We start from the raw sequence: 19,644 nt of genomic DNA, 5'->3' as shown, positions 1-19,644 counted from the left end.
TTTTTTTGCAAGTGCCAAGCATGCTTATGTTACTATTCATTCTGAGACAGACAGATCATCAATGACCTTCTGGGTCACTGACTAGGGAGAAAGCTGACTATAAAAAAGAGTGGGAGAAAAATAAAGGGGGGGTTGCTTCCTTCTACCCTAGACCCCCTACTGCCTTGAATGAAAGAAGACAGATGGCAGCCACCTTTCCCTTTAATTAGGAGGGGCAGCTTAGAAGGGACAGTCCTGCTCACTTGGCACTATCTTTAACAAGACTGTTTCGATGGTAATACTCTGCTCATTCGCCCTTCTTTCAAACTGTTCTGAATTTTTCATTTACAAACTGAATTTCTGTAAATTTAATGGTGAAACAATTACAGCTCTAACCACAACACTATACATAAAGGAGACACTTAAAGATGTTTGCTGAATTAATAATTCACAGATATTCCTATAAAGAGGCTGGAATGTTTCAAATGAAATACAGCTACCTCCAGTCCTATCAGCACCACTTTGAGATAAAATATGAATTCCCAGGACACAGAAGCTCTACCTTAAATTCACAATATTCCACACTAGACATAGAAGACCCCTAGTTTCTGCTTTCCAGTTCCACTCCAGTCGTGCTCCCATCTTTTACCTTCAAAGTATTGCTGTTCAAGTTGACAAAACAAACAAACAAAAAAATAAAAAAAGAATTCTACAGTAAAAATCAGTCCTAAATGTAGAAGGGAAGATCATTTAATAACAAATCACAAATCACTCTTCATCTCTATTTACTCTGCATCTTCAAAAACCATAGAACTTTGTATTACAAGTTAATCAATCCACATCACATCCCTGGAGAGAGGATCAGCATAAGATACAAACAAAATGGGAAACAGGAGCCACGTGTCAGAATTAGGCTAGTGTCACAGGATCTTCTACGGCGGTGACGAAGCCGCTTCATTATTTTCTAGAGGCAATTAAGCACATTGTCCATAAATCTACATGGCACAAAACTTTCTAACATGAAAGAAAGTTTAGTTGCTGTTGACAGGGTTAGGTCTCTATACATTTATCTCATTTTTATATTAAATTTGTTTTGATCAACATCATTAAATAATTGATATTCTTGCAGCTCTTTTCCATTTCCTGATGCGTTTTTAAATTGCAGCCTCTTGTCTATGACAGCTTCCCACCTAGTTTCTGCACAATTCCTGCACAAGGACCCTCTGCCTTAACACCAGTGCTAGGGAAACCCACTCTGCCTGCTTCCAAATGGAAATCAGGGCGGCGAACTGGGGCTGCTTTGCTGGAGGTACTCCTGGTCACACCATGCAAAACGCCTTGTCTGTGTCATAGTCATTTACCTAATGGCAAAGTTCTTGGACCATTTAGAAACAAAACAAAACAAAACACCTTTTGTTTTCTCCTTGATAATAAATTTCAATCTCTTCCTATCTCTGAACAGCAAGCCGGCACACTAGATATGGGAAGAGGGAAAAGATAAAAGAAGCAATCAGTTATTGAATAAACTATATCCTACTTCCCAATGAAGGGGGAAAAACTTGGCATGTGCCAGATATTGGGTGTCTAATAATGTTAGCAAGAAAAAACACGCAGGAGAGACTGACTGACAAAGAAACAAGCAGAACTTACTTTGTTCCCCAGCCCAGTAAGCAGGACGGGAATGAGATGACGGCAATTCCTTCCTCAAGGTCCTTGCTTTCACTTTAAAAGCTGTGTGAGTGCTTATATCCAGGTTTGCCGTGGAACTCCAAATGTCTGCGCTTCTAAAGATGCCCCAAGTTGCCAGTTCATCTCAGACACTGAAGACACACTTGTGAGGATCGGGAAGCCCCGCGGTAGCCCCAGTCGACCTCTGGGTGCCACGTGGCACCTCCACTGTTGTGACTACACACACAAGCCTGGGACGCCCACTTGTTAGCTCAGGAACCAGGCGGCCAGCAGATATCTGCTCAGATGAACGTCCAGAGACTCAATCCTCTGGCATTCTCAGGTTCAAGGTTGGAAAACGCATTAAGACGAGAGCCACACAGTCAGCAGAATCTGCGCCATTAGCTTTCTCGTACTTAAACGTCTGTCTACATAAGAGTCAAAGGCACAAAATGAGAAGGAATATCTTACTAGGGACTGTGGCTTGCACTTGCCGTGGTTTGAAAGTACTGGGTCCTGTCTTGCTCTCTAAAACTGCACTTAAGAATCCCTACATCAGAAGTTATTTTCATTTCTTCTGTGAAAAACAGAAAATCAATAAAAGACTGGAAAAACATATGAAACATAATTCTGCTTAAAAACATAACCATTATTTAATCTCAACGGGCCAATTTTTTTTAATCCAAAGAAGGAAAAAAAAAATACATGTATAAATTTAAAGTTTGTTTTGAAAAATTACTTCATCCATGTACTGTCCAGCTCATAAAAACAAACCTTCTTCCAGCGAAACGGGACACTTTGACCTTGTTTACTGCAGTGTTTTGAAACCGCTGTCTCGTAACTCCTGACATCACCAGTGGTACATTAGCACCTGGACTGCTGCTGGCTGCACACGCTGCTACCCCAACTCTCTTGAATCACCCGTGGCTGAACAAATACTCACAGAACAGTAAGGATAGTGGCATTAGCATTAAACCCACAAAACTCACGAGACGTTTTAGAAGTGTCACATCTCTCGGTTCACTTATACAAGGAAACAAAAAGCACAAAGCACTGTATATCTAATACTTTTTAAGTCCCAGCATCCAGACCCCAGCACAGACAATTCTTTCTTCTGACCCTCTCCCTGCCCAAGAAACGGGATTCCTTTCTCACCAACCGCCATATTGGCAAGAATTTCTGCCACAGAGTTTTACTATTAATAATAGAAGCTCCAACCTACTTTCCACCAATAAAAAGTTCCCACAAATCTTCCTAGGGGAGAATTTATTTAAGTATACTTTAGAGTCTCAAAGAGCACTGCGTTCTTAAGTTTCACAAAGTCAAATTTCTTTCTTTTCTGGAACATGCTTTTGGTGCTGTGCCTGCCTCTTGCGTTTTTAAAGAAACAATTTTCCCCTGTAAGCCTGACACATTTCCCCTTCTGCATTCCCCAGTTCTTTTTCTAAATACACCAAAATCAAAGCAAAGGATAGCTGCAACCAGTGGAAGCAAGCCACAATTGAATTTGTGCAAATATCTCCCCACATTCACTTCTTAAATAAAACTAAATCCCGGTGCCACAATGATAGTGCAGTTTTACAGAGAAATTAAAAACCCAAGTGTAACGTATCTGAAATCAATTGATAACCTTTACTGAAACCACTTACGAAACATCACGTCTTTAAACTACAGTCACCAAAAAAATATAGAACACAAAATACATATTTGAGCAATTATAGCCCTTGTTTGTCGAACAGGAGTAAAAAGAAAAACATCCAGAGTTAATACAATTAATTAACTCTAGCTAAAGAACTACTAAAAAGACCCTCCAAATGCCATGCTGTTTCTATGACAACTTCAAAATTGCTCTGAGAAAATGTGCTGGATTGTCAGATTCGTGATAAAACAAGTGTCATCCTGCCTGCTAGAAATTACTTTCATTTTTTTTCAGGCAGCAGAAAGGCTAAATGGCCACTTGCAATTCTGAAATATCAGATTGTTACCTGTTGACAGATGCTGTACTCTTCATTCAGATCATGAAAAGAGTTAATAAATACATGAATCTCTGTCAATCATCGGAACCCTTTTGGTTTCATTCCTGCAACGATACCACTCCCACCGTCTGTCTAGTTGGTACATTATTTTTTATAAGGAAAGCAGCAAAGTCTGATTCAATCTGAAAGGGAAGGGCCAAGAAAAACCCCTAACAGTCTCTCATTTCCAAATACAAATAGGTGAGCAGACACTCACTCTGATATTTAAGGGTTAATAATGACACAGGAAAAGAAAACGGCATTTTCCCCCTTAAAATTCCTGCTCTTAGGTATTCAGGCTGATTTACATTTTACGTAATCTGATGGCTCAATCAGGAAGTGAGAATTTTAAGTGCGTGAGTTATGGACGGGAGGAATCATGTGACCCATAGCAAAGAAAATTATGCAGCAGATGAGCATGCTAAGAAAAATAAACTAAGCAGTTTAAAAATAGTGTTTTGGGGATATATCGACCCAGGAATATCCTACGGCTTTTGAGAACTAATAATTCATTTGGACGCCTCAAAAAATAAATCCCCAGGACTGTTTTAAAAAATATTACAAGACGCAAGTAATGCACGGTGAGACAATAAAGTTTAATTATCCAAGAAACTGTTTCCCTTAAGTTCATATCCATTCAAGGTTTATGTTAAAACATGGTTATGTTATTTTTCATCATTATTTAAAGATCAGGCAATACGTAATATAATCAAACAAAACACAGATTGCAGCAGTGATGTTTACTTAAGCTTTATTTGTATATATAGTGCATGGGTTCCTGGAGCACAAAAAAGAAAGTTGCTCAGATTTATCCAGACCTCACATAAGTTTATAGATTTCAAATAGTCACTGTATTTTATTACAGCAAATACATTCTTCAAGAGGAAAATGTTAAGGCCACAGAAGCTTTCACCTTAGCTATCTAAGCTTGTACTAGGTCGTCATTAAGTAGTATCTGTATCATTCTTATGTGTTCTGTAAGTTATGCCACAAATACCAGACCAAGTACACTCAGTCTAGAAACAAAAAAGTGGGAGACAAAGGTTGAAACATTCTAATAGGTGTCATGGGCTGATAGATGACTTTATATTACAAAGCTACTTAAGACAATTCTACTTTTCTAGAATACAATACATTAATATAAACATTTGAAATTCAAAAGATTTGGCCTGTGGCTGCTTTTTTTCTCGATGCAATTCTTGTTAATATGTTAGTAATAATTTATTAATACCAATAATAGAAAATTAACATGGTGAGAGCAGGTATATCTCATGGCCTTTACTTTTATCAATGCTTAATACCAAAATACTATTCATATCTTTATTTCAGCCTATTAAAAAAATTTATGCCACAGCTCTGGGCAAGTGGCAGGGTGGGGCCAGTGACAGGAATCAGTTCTGGGTATTTCTTGATTCCTAGCTCATCTTCCTTAAATTCTTAAACACAAGAGGTAGCTGGCGGTAAGAAGAGACTGTTAGGAAAGACAGAAACCTTTCAGAAGGGAAGCTTAAGGTAGATTAAGAAAAGTTAGGGAAGCTGAGAAGCACACAGTCGTCCAGATGGAGTATTACATGACATCCGTCATCATCTTACTAAACTTGGTATCATATTTGTTGACTGAATTAAGGAAAGATGAACTAGTTACCAAGAAATATACTCAGCAGATTGATTCATGGCAAACCTAGCTCAGCCACTTACCTAGACTAGTTTATTTAGGATAAACCTCAGAGTACGTACTTCTCTTTTGTTTTATAAATGAATCTTGGGTCTGGGCTCAGCTGTCAGTCAACTATCTGCATAATACAGCAAAGTCTCTTAACTTCTCTAATTTCCTGAAATATCAAATTGTTACCTTTTGAGAGATGTTGTACTCTTTATTCAGATCACAAAAAGAGTAATCAGTAAATGAATCTCTGAGTAATCAGGACCAGTTTTATTTCATTCCTGCAACTGTACCACTAATTGGAAAATTAAAGAAGTTAAGAGACTTTGCTATGTCACAGAGATAGGTGAGTGAACTGAAAAGCAGACCCAAGATTTTGGACTTTCCCAGGCTAGGACTCTTTTACACCATGTGCTGCCTTACAACTGTCACCTGAGGTTCGAGTAACTCTCCAACTAGCCAAGCCCTGGCTACTTATCCCAGTCATGGAAAAGTCAAACAGGACCCAGAGACCCTCGCTCTGTGCCACCTTCTTCTTAACTCACAGGCCCACTGACCCTCACTGCTGCTGTGGGCTGCTCCCGCCAGCCTGTGCTGAGCCTCCTACCTCATCTGCGAGGAGACAGGGCAAGTTCCAGGCTGAGGGGAACGGCTTCTGAGATGGTTCCAGTCCCTCTTCCTGGCTTGGTCCTTCCACTGGTACTCACGGCTTCCTCATTTCTCCTAATGGGAAAATCAAGGCACTGAAATAAGAAAAATCACTTGTTTTGGTTCATGTCATAGCTATACTGGATTCTGAATAAACACAAGAACCAGATAATATTCTAGAAAAAGTAAAATTAACTCCTACTTCATAAGATTCACCAAAATTAATTTGTGGCAATTAAAGAGTTAAATATAAAAGAAGAAAAGGAAGAAAACTAAATTAGTGGAAAATTATTTCTGAATTTGGAATGGGAAAAGATTTAGCTTTATAGAAGCAATGAAAAAAGTAACAAAAGGCAAGGTAATCCAACTGCAACAAAATGTAAAACCCCTATATGTCAAAAAACAGCAAACAGAATTGAAAGGTAAGCAAAAAAAGGCCAGATGTGTTGGCTCACACCTGTAATCCCACCACTCTGGGAGGCTGAGGCAGGAGGATTGCTCAAGGCTCGGAGACCAGCCTGGGGCAACATAGTGAGACACTGTTCCTACAAAAAACTTAAAAACTAGCAAGGCATGGTAGCACGTATGTGTGGTCCCAGCAGAGGCTAGGGTTGGAGGATCACTTAAGCCCAGGAGTTCCAGGCTGCAGTGAGCTATGGTTGCATCACTGCATTCCAGCCCGGGTGACAGAGGGAGGCATTGTCTCTCAATAAAAAGGTAAGCAAAAAATAAAATAGCTGTAACAGGATAATATTCCTTACAGTATTTGAATGTAAAAGGTAAAATGTAATAACAGACAATTAACACAAAAATATGAAAGGCCAATTAATATGAAAAAAAATGGTCAACTTCATGAGCAAACACCGAAATTCATTTCACCAGTCACAAAGATGGACAACAAAAAAAAAGAAAGCTCATGAAGTGAGGCGAGACAACCATTTCAGGAAATCAGCAATATATGTATTTTTTCAGCCTTAAAACTGTTTCGACTCCTAAGATGTTTATACATATCTCCTAAGGAAATAATCACAGATACATAGGAAGATAACTATACAAGGACATACTTAGCAAAAACATAAAATTGGGAACAACTTAAACATCCAAAGGTGGAATGGAGCATGTGACTAACCAGATCACAGTAAAAATTCATATGCTTAAATCATGATTTTTGGAGAATGCTTCATGATATTGGAAATAACAAAAGATAATGTTGAGTGGAAATGCTGAATATAAAATCATATGTAAACATGATACTAATGTTGCCAGGTAAGAAAGAAAGTGAGAAGAAGGGAGGGACAAGGTGGTCTCAAGACTGGATTAGGATACATTAAAAAAGCTTAAAAAGGGCAGACAAAGACATTAGATTTTTTATTACTTCTTTATAATCTTGAGATGGTTGGCATTTTCTGTAAGTAATATATTATTTTTATAACTGGAAAAATTCTATTTATGCTAATTACCACCCTCTAAATATTTCTCAGCTATATAAAATCATGAAAATATTTGCAAATACTTTTTAACAAGAAATTTCTTTTTTTTTTGAGATGGGGTCTTCCTTCAGGGGGAGTGCAATGGTACAATCATAGCTCACTGTAACCTCAAACTCCTGGGCTCAAACTATCCTCCGACCTCAATCTCCCAGCTACTCAGGTATGAACTACCACACCCGGCCAGAAATTCTTATATTTATTATTAAATGCAAAGAAGAAAGGGCAAAACAGTATGATCTTTACTATGTAAAAATTTACATGAAAGAGACTGGAAGCCTATGCACCAGAATGTTAACAGCTGTTGCTTTCAGGTAGTGCCATTGTGTGTAATACTTTTCTACACCTTACAAGTTTTCTACTATTGTCATGTATTGTTTTCATAATAAGAAACAGATAACAGTATCACAATTAGAGGACTGATACATCAAGAAGCTGCTATTATCAACAGTTAAATTTCAAAATACAGAGTATCAATAGCTACAAAAATCTGCCATATGACCAAGAGGTTTTCTTTTTTAATTTAGGAACCACCAGTATACCTTCAGAAAATCGCAGGAATTGGTGTGTGTGTAGGAGGTGGTAATGAATCATATTTTTTCAGCTGTCAAACTGTTTTCTCCAGGCAGCAGTTCTGTGAGGGTCCAACTGAAGTATGAGAACCTCGATAGTAGGGACATAGCCAGAAAAATGGCCCAAAGGTCGATGGGGGGAGGAACACGAAATGATCAAAAGAGTAAGGCAAGAGTCCATGAAAACAGAAGCGTCAATAGAGAAGGATCAATAACTCATTTGATCCAAAGGAACTGAACGCAAGAACTAAAACAGGTATTTGTACACCCACGTCCCTAACAGCATTATTCACAACAGCCAAAACATGGGAGCAACCTGTGTCTGTCAACCCGTGTCCATCACATGGATATATAAAATGTGGTATCTCTACACGGTGGAATATTATTTGGCCTTAAAAAGCAAAGAAACCATGTCAATGCTACGATGTTGTTGTAATCCTACAACATTAGATGAACCTTGAGGACACTGTGCTTAAGTGAAATAAGCCAGTCACAAAAGGACAAACACTGTAGGGTTTCACTTATCTGAGGTACCTAGAATAGCCAAATTCAAAGAAATGGAAAGTACGATGGTGGTTGCGGTGGGGCTGGGGGGAGGAGAGAATGGGGAGTTGTTGTTTAATGAGGACAGAGTTTCTGTTTTGCAAGATGAAAAGATTTCAGAGATGGATGATGGTGATGGGTGCACAATAATGTGAATGTATTTAATGCCAGTGACCTGTGTACTTAAACATGGTTAAGATGGTAATTTTTCTGTTATCTATTTTACCACAATTAAAATATATACAGATATATTTTAAGTATCTGTATTTACATATAGATATAGTCTTATCTGTGTCTATGTGTGTATATACATATTTCATCTATAAATATATGAAAGAAAGAAAGAAATCACCAGAATTAGAAGTCCTGAATAAGTTTCCGATTTGGCATGCGAGAAAGGTTTAAGGATTATTTCTGAGACTAAATTCTTTAAATATAATTATAGAAGTCAGCTCAGAAGTGAAAATCCAGATCAAAAGTGAAAATAAGAAGGGATACTGTGTTTAATTTGAACATAATATACCGAACTTCTTTGTGGTTTTTTTTGAGACCCTCTCATAATAGCCAGCTCGGAAAAATTCCCCACAACTAGGAAAGAACCTACAAATCCAAGCAACATGATGACATTTTCTCATCAACTAACAGGGAAAAAAACATAAGCATAAGGGAAACTCTGAGTGTCCTTAAAATGTACTCGATACCCATTTCATGCTATTACCACAGATGTAAAGAATTCTAGAGCTGGGCAGAAGCTCTGAGATAGAACTGTTCCAGGATTTAGATATCTAGAGAGGTTTCCCCAAGTTCACTGAGAAATGCCAGATTTAAAGACAGGCCCCTGGGGCAGAGTTCTATTTTGTTTGTTGTGTTTTATTTAATTAATTTATTTATTTTGAGATAGAGTTTCTCTCTTGTTGAACAGGCTGGAGCACAATGGTGCGATCTCGGCTCACTGCAACCTCTGCCTCCTCGGTTCAAGCAATTCTCCTGCCTCAGCCTCCCACGCAGCTGGGATTACAGGCACCCGCCACCACGCCCAGCTAATTTTTGTATTTTTAGTAGAGACAGTGTTTCACCATGTTGGCCAGGCTGGTCTCGAACTCCTGACTTCAGGTGATCCACCCACCTCGGCCTCCCAAAGTGCTGGGATTACAGGCATGAGCCACCACGCTTGGCCGTGTTTTATTTTTTTTAAAGAGGTGGCTATTTAAAGGTAAGAAAGCAAAGCGTAATTGGAATGCTCTTTCTACAAGTTATTTGATTCATTAATTTTGTTCAAAAAATACTTGAGCACATCTTATATAACTCTGCCAGGCACTGGGCTAGGTGCTGGATGATGAACAATATTTCATCATCCTTCCTGTAGCAAACTGGCAATTACAATGTAAAGGAGGCACACAGTGCTATTAGTACACATAAGAGGGAGCTCTAATCTGGTCTAGCTAGATTGGTTGAGGATGGCAACCTGGAAGTAGTGATATTTTTAATAATAATAGTAATCACTGTTATCACAGCAAGCTTTACTGACCATCATTACAGGTCAGCTAGGGCTTTAAGCACTTTCTGTGCATGAATTAATTTAATCTTCCCTACAATCCTATAAAATAGACTCTTACCGATGAGGAAATGGAGGCACGGAGAGGTCACACAGCTCTTAAGTAGTGAAGACAGACCAGATTGCATGCTTTTTCAAAATCTGCTTTTAGGGAAACCCAAAGACAAGACAGGAATGAAACTTAAGGATCAGAACATTCAGGAAAGAACTGAGATCCTCTGAATAAGTAAAAAGGGAGAAATAGGGTAGGGTTACTACAGATGGGAGAGGCTGAGGAAGGATGGAAGGGATACAAAGCCCATGACCAAGAGCTCTGGGGCAGGAGTGGCTGATTTACATTTGGGATTTTCATAAAGTTCTGCGGAGTGGGAAACAACTCTCTTCTCCAACTCCCCATAAACTTGTAAGTGCCATGATGACCTGGTTATGTACAGGCTAGAACGCATGCTCTGCAGAGGCCCCCATCCATCTGGGTACAGGACATTTAACAAATGGGTAAGAATTAAAGCAGGGAAGAAGAAGGATGAGGATGCTTTTAGAAGCATCGCCCAGAAAGAAGTCAGAGAATGGATCAGGGGAAATTTAGCAGGGAGAGAGTTGCTAATCCATTAATACAGGTAAAAGGTAATGGTGACCAAGAAGAAGGACATGACAGATAGATAAAGTAGATGGGTTTGATGATTGTTGATAGGTAGAATTTTGACCAGATTTGCCTTCTTACTGGATTCTGAAGGTGAGGAGAAAGGATCAATAGGTCACAGGTTTCAAGCTTGGGTATTTGGATCAATTTGGAACCTCTTGGATATGAGGTGCCAACAAGATATCCAAGTGCAGATGCCCAGTGGGCACTGGAATATCAGTAGGGAGCTTAGAGACGGATAGAAAGAATCTGAAAAGGGCAATGAGAAGGAAAAGCAAGAAGGGTAGGGTGAGTCTTCAAAGGCCACGGAGGAGAACACATCAAACCCTGCTCACCACTGAGAAGTTGAGGAAGACAAGAATCCAAATGCATCTGACAAACGTGGCCCACAGGAAAGAGAGGAGGGAGACTACTGGCTTTAGCTAGAGCAGAATCCACTCGGTCACTGGTGCAAAAGCCAGACTGGAGCAGCCTGAGGGGTGGGCAGGAGTGAGGACAGGGAGGGAATAACTAGAGACAATTCTTCCAAAAGGCTGGCCCTGGCAGGAGAAGTGAATGGAGAGGTAATGAAAGGCAGGGTGATACTGAAGGCCTGTGTTGTTTAAAATGGGAAAGACTTAAGTAGGTTTCAGTGCTCGCAGGACAAAGTCAGTGGAGAATAAAAAGTACATGGTCAGAGAGAAAAAGTCTTTGAGAAGGTGAGAGGGAAGGGCATGGAGTTCAGGGCCTTGGGCACGAGGAAGGACTCCCGTTGCACTGAAACAGGAGGCAAGGAAAGCCAGGCAGGCACAGATGGGGAATGCTGATTCACAGTGAGAACCTGAGTGAGTCCACCTTCTGGCCTCTCTTCCCTCTGTGACACCGGAGGGATGGACAGTGACTGAAAGTACGTAGTGAGATGCAGGAGGTGGAGAGTGGGCAGTGTGTGCAGAGCCGCTGGGAGATGCAGGGGCACTGGGATGGCATGGATCAGCTGCTGGAGAGTGGAAAGCTGCCTCCTCAAGTGTGTTTCTCCCGCCTGCCAAGTCATGGGCGCCACATCCCAGTGCTCTATGCGTCTGTGGCATCTATCAAACAACACTAAGAACATAAACAAAACCGTGACTACGCTGAGCAGGCCTTGTGAGGAGTCGCATCTTCCACACAGTGAGATCCAGGAAGTCACTGTAGTAAATGACATCAATTTTCTATAGGCCTTCACCGCATATGTACAGCAAAGACAATGGTCTACACAGAACACGATGACCCTCCTGTGACAACGTGCAGCACAATCCCTCTTCATTCTACAGTCAAACCCAGTCTGTGCAACCCAAACGGGATTTTGACGGAAATGACATCATTAGTAACAGACCTTCATGTTTGGTCTGAGCCAGATTTTGTTTCTGGCGCTGTCAACTTACTAAATGTGGGCAGGTGATCACAGTTCAGGCTCTTCCTGCCTGCCCGAGTGGTGGTGGGAAGCTGAGTGGGGAGAGGCCTGTCCTGGCCACTTCTCCCAGGCTCGGCTCTCATTCCCGCTCTTGCCAGGAAACTGCTAGAGAAAGCAGAAACAGAGGCCAGGAGCTGAGCACAAAGATACAAGTCCAAACACAGGCTTGGGAAGGTGGTATTTCAAATGAGTGGAGAGGACGACGTAAACTTGAAATGCGTCTTTCCTTGTAAAGTCCTTCTGTAGAGACAAGTAATTCTGGTAACGAATATGAAGCATCCCTGGTTATTTTCAGGGCACGCATCTCCCAAGGAGCTCAAAAGAAAACCCTTTAATTCTGTATCCTTTTGAGAGAATGGGAATTAATAACAAAACGTGACCGAATCAGCCAACTGGGAAGTCTATTATGAAGAGTGAGACAGCTGAATCACAGAAGAGTGGAATGCCCTTTTGCTTTATGTTTTTCCTTTACGAATTCCTTTTTTGGTGTTCTTTTATTATAAAGTTAATATATTATTACCAGCCAGCAGTTACATAGTGCTCACTATGAACCAGGCACAGCTCTAAGCCTTTTGTATATTTTAACCCAAACCGTGAGGCAGGTACCTCTTATTCTCCCCATTTAGGGGGAGACACAGGAGCGTCGATTCCTTTGCCTGTGTTGAGTAGCAGAGTTGGTATTCCAATCCAGGCAGCCCAGCCTCAGAGTCCCGCACTAATCACTTCCCTACACCACCACACCATGAAAGCACCAAATTCAAAGTCCTAAAATGTAGGGTGTCAAAAGAGAGCATCACCATTTATTCTGCCTTTCTAACAGAATAATTTGGGTGCATTTCCTACTCTATTCAGCCTTTGGTTTCCAAATCAAGGAATTTTTTAAAAGAAATAAAGTTCTATATTCAAATAAACATGCTCAACCAAACCATTTACAAAAACCTTTCCAGGTAGAGATTCTACTCATAGACAAGGCTTGTTTAAAATCAGATCTACTTTTGCATACAATATACTTGTTATTAAAATAATTTTTTCCTTTACAAGCATCTTTACATCATGAAAAATGTCTTTCTTAAGAGTGTTTATTTTTTGTCTGGCCCACATTTCATTACAATGAGTTCCAAATCACTCAGTTTTGAATCCACACATATCCAACTTTTCAGATAAGAAAAGTGAAGTTAATTTTGTTCTTCTTGAAGTCGCCTGCAGGCTCAGGCTAGATCTCACTTTTGATGGTCTATTTCTGTGCAGATAAGAACATCAATTTAACATGGGAATGTTGGAACTTCTGGAGGCTTCAGCAGGGTTAGCTTCATAAAACAAGCAAAAAATGCCTCCCACCACACACAGCTTCCATCAGTGATCTTTGACATAAATGTTTCATGATACAGGAGTTAAAGAGTATGCCAGTCACTTGAGGCTTGACCAATGTGAACTGTTATTTCCTAGACTTGAGTGCATGTCGCATGTGGTCTATACAAACATTCTTCAAGTTCCTTTGAAATAGACCCATAAATATATGGAAAACTGATTTTCAAGAAAGGCGCCAAAGCAATTCAATGGAAAAAGGAAAGTCTTTCCAACAATCCATGTTAGAACAACTGGGAAAATGTATGCAAAAATATGAACCTTGACTTCTACTTATCCCCATATACAAAAATCAGCTGGAGATAGATCATAAACTAAAGCATAAAAGCTAAAGCTGTACGTCTTCTAATAGAAAGCACAGGGAAATAGCTACACAATCCTGGGGAGGCAACGGGTACTTAGGAAACAAAAAATACAGATAATATAGAAACTTTTTTTTAATTTTTAAAAAAATATTTTATGTTTTTGTAGAGAGACGAGGTCTTGCTATGTTACCCAGGCTGCTCTCAAACTCCTGGTCTCAAGCGATCCTCCCCTGCCTTGGTCTCCCCAAAGGCAAAACATTTTTGATCAATGAAATTATTTCAAAATTAAAATCTTCTGCTCATCAAAAGACACTTTTAAAAAACAGGAGATAGACCACAGACTGGGAGAATATTTGCATTATAAACTTCTGACAAGAATACTTTATTCAGAATATGTATAACATTCCTACCAACCAAAATAATAGAAAGACAATCCAATTTTAAAACAGGCAAAAGAAAAACAGACTCAAACGACTTGAACAGACACTTCAAGAGAGAAGATACACAAATGGCCAATAAGTATATGTGATTCATCAAGAAAATGCAAATTGAAAACGACAACGAGATACTACTTCATATCCAAGAGAATGGCCATAAGTAGAAAAACCAGCAATATACAATGTTAAGATACTGGGTCACCTGGAACTTTCATAAATTGCTTGTTGGAGTGTAAAATGGTACAGTTACTTTGGAAAATGACTTGGCAGTTTCTTACAGAGGTAAACATACACCTACTGTATGGTGCAGCAATTAAACCTAAAAAAGAGTGACAGTGGGCCGGGCGTGGTGGCTCACACCTGTAATCCCAGCACTTTGAGAGGCTGAGGTGGGTGGATCACTTGAGGTCAAGAGTTCGAGACCAGCCTGGCCAAAATGGTGAAACCCCCATTTCTACTAACATTTTAAAAATTAGCCAGGTGTGGTGGTGCGCGCCTGTAGTCCCAGCTACTCGGAAGGCTGAGGCAGGAGAATTGCTTAAGCCTGGGAGGCAGAGGTTGCAGTGAGCTGAGATTGCCCCACTGCAGCTCAGCCTGGGCGACAGAGTGGGACTGTCTCAAAAAAAAAAAGAAAAAGAGTGAGAATGAGAGAAAACTCAATTCACAGCAGCTTAGTATTCATCATAGCCAAAAGGGGGAAACGATCAAAATGTCAGTCAACAGGAGAACAGAGTTTAAAATTGGGTCTATTCATACAATGGAATACCACCCAGCAATAAAGGAAGAATGACGCAGACAACAATATGAAACTGTTGGGTGGAAAAAGAAAAGCCAGACGCAAAAGAGTATATACTGTATGATTCCATTTAGAGGAACCTCAAGAACAAGACTGCAATGATAGAAAGCAGAAAGTTTTTGTCAGGGAGGGTAGGGAATGACTGGGGCAAGAGGAAACCTGGTGATGGAAATGTTCTCTCTCTTAACTGGGGTTTGGGAACAGGAGTACACTGAATGTCTGTGCATTTCACTGCATGTAAATTTTACATCCATTAAAATGGAGGGATGGTAGGACTTCCTTAATTGTCTTAACATCCCCATGTCCTCCTGAAGAATGCGATTTGATTTGCACACTTAGATCCCATCAAATGGGGCCTGTATCTGAATTACTTCAGTTCACAACTAGCCATGGCTGTCTCTTCTGTGGGGGACCATCCATACAAGGTATTTCCTCCAGAGGAAAAGAAGGAATTTGCTGGTTCTCCTCTCATTCAACAGTAATAGCCAACCAATATGCCAGGTCCCAGAACCAGTGTGGGAGTGTTCTACATTCTTGCAGTCACAGAGTATCTTTTTTAGGCCCACCATTTCTCAGCAGACATCTGACAATCCACACTCAGAAACATTCTTCATCTCTAGGAAGTTATACGAAATAGGTGAGAGAAAGAAGGTTTGGAAAGGGGGTGTCTGGCATAGGCTGATGATAGATGTTCTGGTCAATACCAGAAATAAAATCCCAAGTGGGTTCTGCTTGCCTGGGAGTTCACTCCCTCAGAGCTAAGTACATTTCACTATTCACCATCTCTGCTTCCAAGGGCACGGCCTCAGAGGACCTGCTCTTTGATCTAGAACTGTACAGGAAGCTCCAAGCTGGTAAACAACTTACAGGGGTACAGAGGTCAGATAGGAGAAGGCCCTTATGACCCTTACTATCTTCAATTGTCTCTAAGCAGCTACATAAAAAATAGCTAACATCCGTCAGTATTGCCTTGCAAATTTCAGAGGTAGATTTTAGCCTCCTAGTATTGTGCTAGAAATGAGGCTAGGCCTGAGAAAAACCTAAAGGTTCCATCATGTTGCAGTAATTGGCCCTAACTGTGGATCTCCAGGGATTTTTCACAAAGATACTGCTTCCCAAGTAAAATGAGGGAAGTGTGAGATGGAAACATCAATTCAGGCTTTCTTCTGACACAAATGGATACCACTTATGTCACAGAAGTTACAGAACTAATTAGTCAACATCTTACTTTTCCCATCTTCACAGTGTCTGCTGTACACTTTCAGGACTGACCTGACAAACATGACAAAGGGATAATTAATAAGGGTTTGGAGCTTTTTTCCACAAAGGAGATGGGAAAGGAGAATGTGAATTGCTTCTTGTAAGAAAAAGAAGAGTGAGTATGAGGGTCTATGCCCCAAGAAATAAATAGTACAGAAGGGAAGAATAGGAGATTCTCTCAGAAGCTCTTATGCTAAAGGGCAGGGAAGAAATTAAGCAGGCATATCCAAATTTAATTTGTATTAAGATCAGGAACAAGTACCACTACTTAAAGATTTTTTTAAATGACTAAGTTGTATGTTTTACAAGATGCAACTTTCTTTGAGCAACAAAGCTAAAAGATCTTCTTACGGGGCTCTATGATTAATGGCTATGTCTTCACTGGTTGGAAAGCATATCCTTCTATAATAATGTCAGCCCACTGTTTCCTCCCAACCCAGTAATTGTGAGGGTTCGCTTTCCCAAACCCCAGTACCCACTGCAGTCATCGTGCTCCATCTGATCTTTTCCCTGGCTAAATGCCTGGCTAAAGGTATTTCCAATTTACTTGTTCAGATATACTTCTGACAAATCAACAAATGAAAGTACTTCTCCTTTCATGATGGTGGTCAGGGCACCTGGAAGACCCCACTATAATTATAAAAGGGGTATGTCCACCCACAACAATGACGACGACAACTTTCAAGGGCCTGGGAGACTTCACCAAATGTCAGGAAGCCAGAAGGATGTGGGGAGAGCACTGAGCGATGAAACTGAGCAGAGGCAGCTTACAGCCCAGAGAGTTCTGAGCGGGTACTGCCGAGGCAGTGAATAGTTGATTTTATTCAGTTGGACCCCAAAGAGGCTGCAGACTCAGCAAAAGTATGAACTGTATGTGACAGAAGTGGCAAGAAAGGTAGAAAGGAGAAGAAGAATCAAAAAGTCTGGATATCAACAATTATTCCTTTCATGACTACTTCCTGTCTTTAAAAGAAAGAAGAAACCTTACAGCTTCCCCACTCCCGAGCGAAAATAAGAAAAGGGAGATGATTCTCTAAAAAAATTAAACAAATTGTCTAGTGAGGACCAAACAGCTAGTGTGGTGAAGAGAACCCCACAGTCAAGCCCTCCTCATTCTGACGTCTAGCAGTTCTCCAGCAAGAGGGCTCAGGGCGGCTGTGTGCACCCAGGCTGAAGCCTGCTAGAGGCAGGTGCTGTCATGCAGGACTTCTAGGCAGCCATAATGCCACTTCATTTTTAAAAAGAATAGACAATCAAAAATAAATATACATTTTAAAAGTCTGCAACATGAAAGAGAAAAACCAAGATAAACAACAAAAAGACTCTGGAAGAAACAGAATATTAAGAGGAGACTTTTTTTTCTTAAAAAAACTCAAAAAAAAAACACCCCAATTTATTAGTATTCCTGGAAATATTTGAGAATAATTACATGCACATAACAAGAACAACTACAACAAAAAAACGAGAAATACAAGAAAAAGCTCTATGAAATTAAAAATGCGAGCCTCAAATAACAATAGGGAACACTATGTGTGCACAGGCTTGAGTACCTTAACCTCACACTTGTATTTCTTTTTTTCTTTCTCTTTTCTTTCTTTCCTTTTTTTTTTTTTTTTCCCTAAGATAGAGTCTTGTTCTGTTGCCTAGGCTGGAGTGCAGAAGCGTGATCTTGGCTCATTGCAACCTCCGCCTCCCAGGTTCAAGCAATTTTCCTTTCTCAGTCTCCCAAGTAGCTGGGATTACAGGTGTGCACCACCACGTGTGGCTAATTTTTGTATTTTTAGGAGGGATAGGTTTTTGCCATGTTGGTCAGGCTGGTCTCAAACTCCTGACCTCAAGTGCTCCACCCACCTCAGACTCCCAAAGTGCTGGGATTACAGACGTGAGCCACCGCACCCAGCTTTTGTATTTCTGATGATTTAATCTACCATATAGACAATACCTTACTTAGAATGTGTTATATCTTCCAGTACTGTCAACAGTTTATAATGGCATATGTGGATTATGTTCATGACAAAGGGACAGTGCCACCATGTCCACTGTTCAAGAAAACCTGAGTCTGCTTTTAACTCCTCTGCAAGTTTACAGAAGTTTAATTCTCTCAATACCTGCCTGTCTTTTCTATAGAAGGGGAGTAACCAAAGGTCATAGATTTTTTTGTTTTTGTTTTGTTTTTTTGAGACAGAGTCTCACTCTGTCACCCAGGCTGGAGTGCAGCAGTGCGATCTTGGCTCACTGAAACCTCTGTCTCCCGGGTTCAAGCAATTCTCCTGCCTCAGCCTCCCAAGCAGCTGGGATTACAGGGGTGTGCCATTACACCCGGCTAATTTTTGTATTTTTAGTAGAGACAAGGTTTTGCCATGTTGGCCAGGCTGGTCTTGAACTCCTGACTTCAGGTGATCCGCCCACCAAGGCCTCCCAAAATGCTGGGATTACAGGCGTAAATCACTGTGCTCAGCCATGTTTTTTTGTTTGTTTGTTTGTTTGTTTGTTTTGAGACAGAGTCTTGCTCTGTCACCTAGGCTATATAGTGCGATGGTGCGATCTCAGTTCGCTATAATCTCCGCCTCCTGGGTTCAGGTGATTCTCCTGCCTCAGCCTCCCGAGTAGCTGGGATTATAGGCACCTGCCACCATGCCCAGCTAATTTTTGTATTTTTAGTAGAAATGGGGTTTCACCATGTTGGCCACACTGGTCTCGAACTGCTGACCTCAGTGATCCACCTGCCTTGGCCTCCCAAAGTTCTGGGATTACAGGCATGAGACACTGCACCCGGCCCAGTCATGTTTTTAGAGTGACATATGAAAACTCTTAGAAAATATTAATACAGAAGAACTAGCTTAATATGAAGATTTCAAAATACTAGAACAAATTAATGAGATACATGTGAAATCCTCCCTGGATAGCTTCATGAAGAAGATAAGCATCCCTCCTATCTGGGTAATTTGCATACCCTCCTTCCTTAAACGTTGAGGCAGGGATTGGTTCGTTGGTTCAAAACCCTACCCATTAGTCTCAAAGCCCTCTTTATATGACAAAAAATTCTGTCATGTCCCATTTAGTACTCTAAAATCAAATTAAATATTAACTACTGTACACGCAGCTTTAAAACATGAATATCCTAAATGTAACATAAAAGATAATCTAAAAAAAGCCATGTATAACAAAAAATACTTAACATTTCATTATATAAATAATTTTCAGGGCAGTTAACTATGTACTCAAATAGATGCTTGTAACTTACTTATAAAGAACAAGTTTGTATTTAAGAGAAGTCAGATT

General features: G+C 40.2%; 1 long non-coding RNA gene across 5 annotated transcripts in view; it reads right to left on the bottom strand.

The window, feature by feature from the left end:
* Positions 1-700: 700 nt before the first annotated feature.
* Positions 701-19,644, bottom strand: part of LOC103883247 — a 167,351-nt gene continuing 148,407 nt past the window's right edge. For 4 of the 5 annotated variants that reach the window (XR_004183423.1, XR_004183426.1, XR_004183425.1 and 1 more), the window contains one exon: positions 4,393-6,048. This is a non-coding gene — a long non-coding RNA (uncharacterized LOC103883247). Of the gene's footprint in view, positions 1,454-1,629; positions 6,049-19,644 lie in introns of those variants that run through there. The other variant, XR_004183424.1, reaches the window with a different exon arrangement.

This window comes from Papio anubis, chromosome 4 (genome assembly GCF_008728515.1).
Source record: "Papio anubis isolate 15944 chromosome 4, Panubis1.0, whole genome shotgun sequence".
Lineage (NCBI taxonomy): Eukaryota > Metazoa > Chordata > Mammalia > Primates > Cercopithecidae > Papio > Papio anubis.
The sequence above is the reverse complement of the archived record's forward strand: the minus strand, read 5'-3'. Positions and strand labels throughout refer to the sequence as shown.